The sequence below is a fragment of the Bombus impatiens genome, unplaced genomic scaffold (genome assembly GCF_000188095.3).
Source record: "Bombus impatiens unplaced genomic scaffold, BIMP_2.2 scf_0136, whole genome shotgun sequence".
NCBI lineage: Eukaryota > Metazoa > Arthropoda > Insecta > Hymenoptera > Apidae > Bombus > Bombus impatiens.
Window position 1 is genome coordinate 2,868,264 of NT_176555.1, and position 4,716 is coordinate 2,872,979.

Consider the following 4,716-nt stretch of genomic DNA (forward strand, 5'->3'; position numbering starts at 1 on the left):
TCCCATAAATATCCGTGAAAACGTTCCCGGTAATGAGACGAACGTCGTTTCGGAATTCGTTGTGAACCTGATTCGGGATTCACGTTCATCTGTTTAAACTGAAAAAAACAAGAATGTGTATATCCAAGCGCTGTCCTTTTCGCTTTATTAACACTAAATATCAGTAATCTGATGTTAAGTCTGGAGAAGCCTGAGAAACGTTACTTGTAGTCAAAATAATGGAACTCCTAATGAATTTTAATTTCAACCGACCTCGAGTCTCTTCTCAAGACTGGAGAACACACTGACGCCAGTAAATCGCACGCTTTAACGGACAAATATGTCGGTGAAGCTGAAGGAAACAAGTAACGCACAAGCATCGTCGATTACGCAGAACTTTCGAGGCTTCTTCTCTTCTTCAACAAATCACTTTTTGCCTGTACGAAGTGCACGTATAGTTAGAGTCGTTGGTTCAAAAGGGAGGCGGCGACGTTCCTTTTTCGACAGGGAATCGTCGATATTTCGCCGCACTAAACCGCGACCAGCCACGTCCTTTTTTTCTTTACAACCATCCGGCTCTCTACGTCGAAGCAACATTTACGACGCGTTCTTTTTGTTCTCGGCGACGATACAGCTCGACGCGACGAAGAGGCACCGCTATACCCTTTCGACTCGTGCGTTCAAAGCGCCTCCTCGAGAGCCTTTGTCCTGCTCGTGCGGCCATTTTCTTTCTCTTCGCATTCTTTTCAGTGAATACCTATCCAGCGTTCAAGTAGACGCGCGTTCGGTGTACGAAGTGGAGACCGATACACGAAGACGACGAAGAAAAAGGAACGGATGATACCTACAGGGTGGAGGAAGAAAGACGGGAAGGAAGGAACGATAGGCACAAGGGGTGGCGCGGGAGGTAAAGGAAAGAACGAAGCGGAGGAGGAAGAAGAACGCGAGAAAGAAGCTAAAGTGAAACGAGCAGAAAAGACACACGAGCGATGAGTCATCGTAAAAAGAGGAAAGCTGGTGGTCGACTACTCTGATTCGAACGATCGTGTCTCGAGATTTTCTGCTATTTTTTGCCTTGGACGCATAATACCGTCTCTATCGTCATTTTAATACACGCAATACCAACAACCAACGGAACTGTCGACGGGCTGATAACGCGGAAAACGAAAGACTAAAAAGCCGATAGTTGTAGTCGAATGACAAGTACGATCGAGTTCTCTGATTGACAATCGATTGCTACTTTGATCTCCACGGCCAATAACTGTTGCCTCGTATTAGAAGCGGTCTACACAGTCATCGATTTTTATACACATGTCTCATCTTTACGGGATTATCGAGATTACCAGATGGATTATCCCGCATGACGACTCTTTCTCGCGGAATGTAGGCTACGGAATTCTTTACGTGCGAAGACACGCATCTGACGATTCTTCGGCTACCGTTAAAGACGTATCCACAAGGATGCTGGTCATTATCGTCATGAATGGGATCAGTTAGCGATTATCTCGTGTATGTCACGTCCCATCGTGTTAAGTGGCATTCTTTGCCGTATCATGTAGATTCGGTTCTTTATAATGATTTATAATAACGAGGTCTTAACAAGAACGCGAAAGCTCCTTTAGAATGTATATTGAAAAATTCCAGGAGAACATTTGACTGCAAATAATTTTATGTCGTGCCAGACGTCTCATCCACGATAAAAACAGGTTTTTATTAAATATAAAACTGTACGTTATATCGAGATCCTCGCAACATCGGATATTCCGCCAGAGGTCAGTCTTTTCCACCAATTAACATTAAACATTTTTTTTACTGTAAATAACGATTCGATCGTATTATTCATAAGGATACGCGATCCCTCGTTAAAAGAGGATCATTGACGTTAGTACTTTCCGTCGCAAAGACGAATATTTGTCTCGTTACGCAAGCGAAGCATCGCGGCGATCCAAGGACACGGACTAACCCGTTTCAGATGCCTGCTCTTGATGGATCTCCTCTGAGGCGCTCTTGAACGCGTCTGACATGAATCTCGTCAACGTTTTGATCGCTTCAAATAGCATTTACAATACGTACTCTTGTGTAAGGATCGCATAGTCTCGTAAAGAAAAATCCTTTGACGTTAACACATTGGCCATTTGCGAAAAGTATTTGTAAAGGAGTTTCATTATAACCGAGACTTCTCCCATGAATATAGTATATGATCATACGATCGGCCTTGTATCGGAATTGCGGGGAATTTAATCTAGACGTCTACGACTTAACGAGGTCCAAATGGATCTATTTGGAAATAGAAAGTATTATATTCGAAGCGTAAACGAAAGATTCAAATTCGAAATATAAAATAAAAAATAGACTGTTCCAATTAAAAAGAGCAGTAAAGCATTCATCGATTCTCAACAGTTCTACCTGAGCTTATTTTATTAATGCAGACCCTTCAATTTCCAGATTGCGAAAAATTAACTAACAACAGACAACGGCCAAACGTATCAAATCCCGTCAAAGATGAAGCGGCCTATATGCAAATGGAACGCTCAACGAAACAGAATTTTCATGGAGAATTTTTTCCGCGTTGCAAGCTCTTCGCACAAGCCACGTCGTAAAAGAGAACGTGGATTCGTTGCAGCTTCGAACGATCGATGCAAACGCGTGCGAAACGTTCGATATACCACAGCGAACGAACGGAGAACATTGCACCACGAGGTTCACCTTGAAAGAAGTCATCCTAGACTTTTTCTCTGATTCGCACCTCCGGAATATCGAGGACGGAGGCGTCCGCTCGAAAAACCCGCTCGCCGCGTGGGTAACACGCAAGAAAATCCGCGAATGGTGGCGCAATCGAATAAAAGCTTAATGTCTCTGTCCTTGCGGAACTTCGAAGAACGACGCCACACCCTCATCGCCGTCGTCCGCTTCTTTCACAGCATACACGCAAGATGTTCGTCGCCTTAATAAAGATGTAACGTATACACAGGCTCGTGAAAGTATTCCAACACTTGTAGACACCTTTTATGAATATATTATATTATGTGTATCGTACAAAATCGTTTCGAAATGCTATTAGCGCTGTAGCGAGATCCGGTTATCTATTGTACATGTATATATTAATGAAATTTCAGAACGTTTTACCTAACATACACGATATATGCATAAGTGCCCTCTACGGTAAATGTTCAAATATTTTCGTAAATCATTGTATAACAACCGATTATGGCGATGCTCGTGGGTGCGATTATGTTTCACGCACGTCGGCCACGAATCCATTTAATTTTGCACGGCGCGACGCGGCTGTTCACCAGCGTCGCTTCTTATATGGATCGACCTGTCGAAAGGCAAACAACTGATATGGGTCCACAACCTATCCCGAATCTCGCATTAATAATTCAGAGCATTCCTTGGCCGGATCTTGGTTCGCTTGCAGGGTGTGGGACGTCGCGTCAGCGGTGAAGAATGGTATACGATAAGATTAAGGTAAATTTTCTTTGTTATCTTTTTATTTAACTTTTAATCTTTATTTTCCTTTTGTAATTGGTTAGCTCAGAATCATAGTGATGGTTTGGTATCTTTTAAGAAATAGCGCTCTGCGTTTACCATTATAACAAATTCATTATACATTATTGCAGCCCTAAAGACATCCGTGGTAGAAAATGAAGTTGTGACTCGAGTAATTATTCACATTTCCTTCAAACTCAAAAAATTTTCCAACGATAGAAAAATAGAATTTTATGATCGAAACCATCTCCCATCGAATGCAGAAAGTTTGAAGTAGAGTATCAAGGATAAAATGTTAAGTAAAAATAGCAAAGAAGATAAAAGGAAAGAGGAAGTCATCGACAGATGGCAGACGGTCGCAATTATCTATTAACACATACGGTATATTACTCAACAAATGTGATTGGCTGATAGTTCAGGTTCTAACTAAAAGTACCAGATGCTCTCGATTATACGTTCGCAGGTTCGCGGATATCGATGCATATTGACGACGAAATTAAGCGATAACCGGTTTTCTCCGAGTCTAATTATGGGTTTACAGCATATCGAAGGCAAGGAACACAAAGAGTAAATTAACTCAGAACGGATGTGAGCCTCACCATAATCGAACTTAGACAATAGGTATGACTACCACGCTCTTTGGCACAGGGAGCATAGTGAAATACGCGGATATTTCTCCGAATAGCAAGGAGCCTGGTTCGAAAAGATGCTGCTACGCCTCGCGGAAGAAACTAAATCCAATTTAATGATCCTTAATGATCAATGTACGATAGAAAGGTGCGAACTAATCGCGAAAAAATTGTCTTATTGCAAGATACGAAGCAAGAAACTTGAAAGAACGTTCCAAGTTAATTAAATGACAATTTCATGTTGGTAAAGTGATTTTAAATTCCTCGAACTCGAGTAGTAGCTTCAATTCAAGTAACTTAACTAATCCAAACGAGACTCTAGATATTTACTTGAAGTCGGGTTATTTAAATTGAAACGATCGATGTAACTTGTACCAGGATAAAGTCAAAGTTACCAATTTGAACGAAGCTTACACGTCACTCCAAAAGTATCGAGTGTTTCGCGTACTTGATACCTTCGTCCGATGCTTCTGCGGTAGCTGAATGAATTCCACGCTGTGTAATGAAAGAGCATTGTTTGTCAGAATATAATAGCCCGAAGGAAACGCGTGCTTCCAACAGCTGACGCGATCCTGCGTGGCAGCCTTGCGTAATTCGAATTACGTAATGACAACCGCGC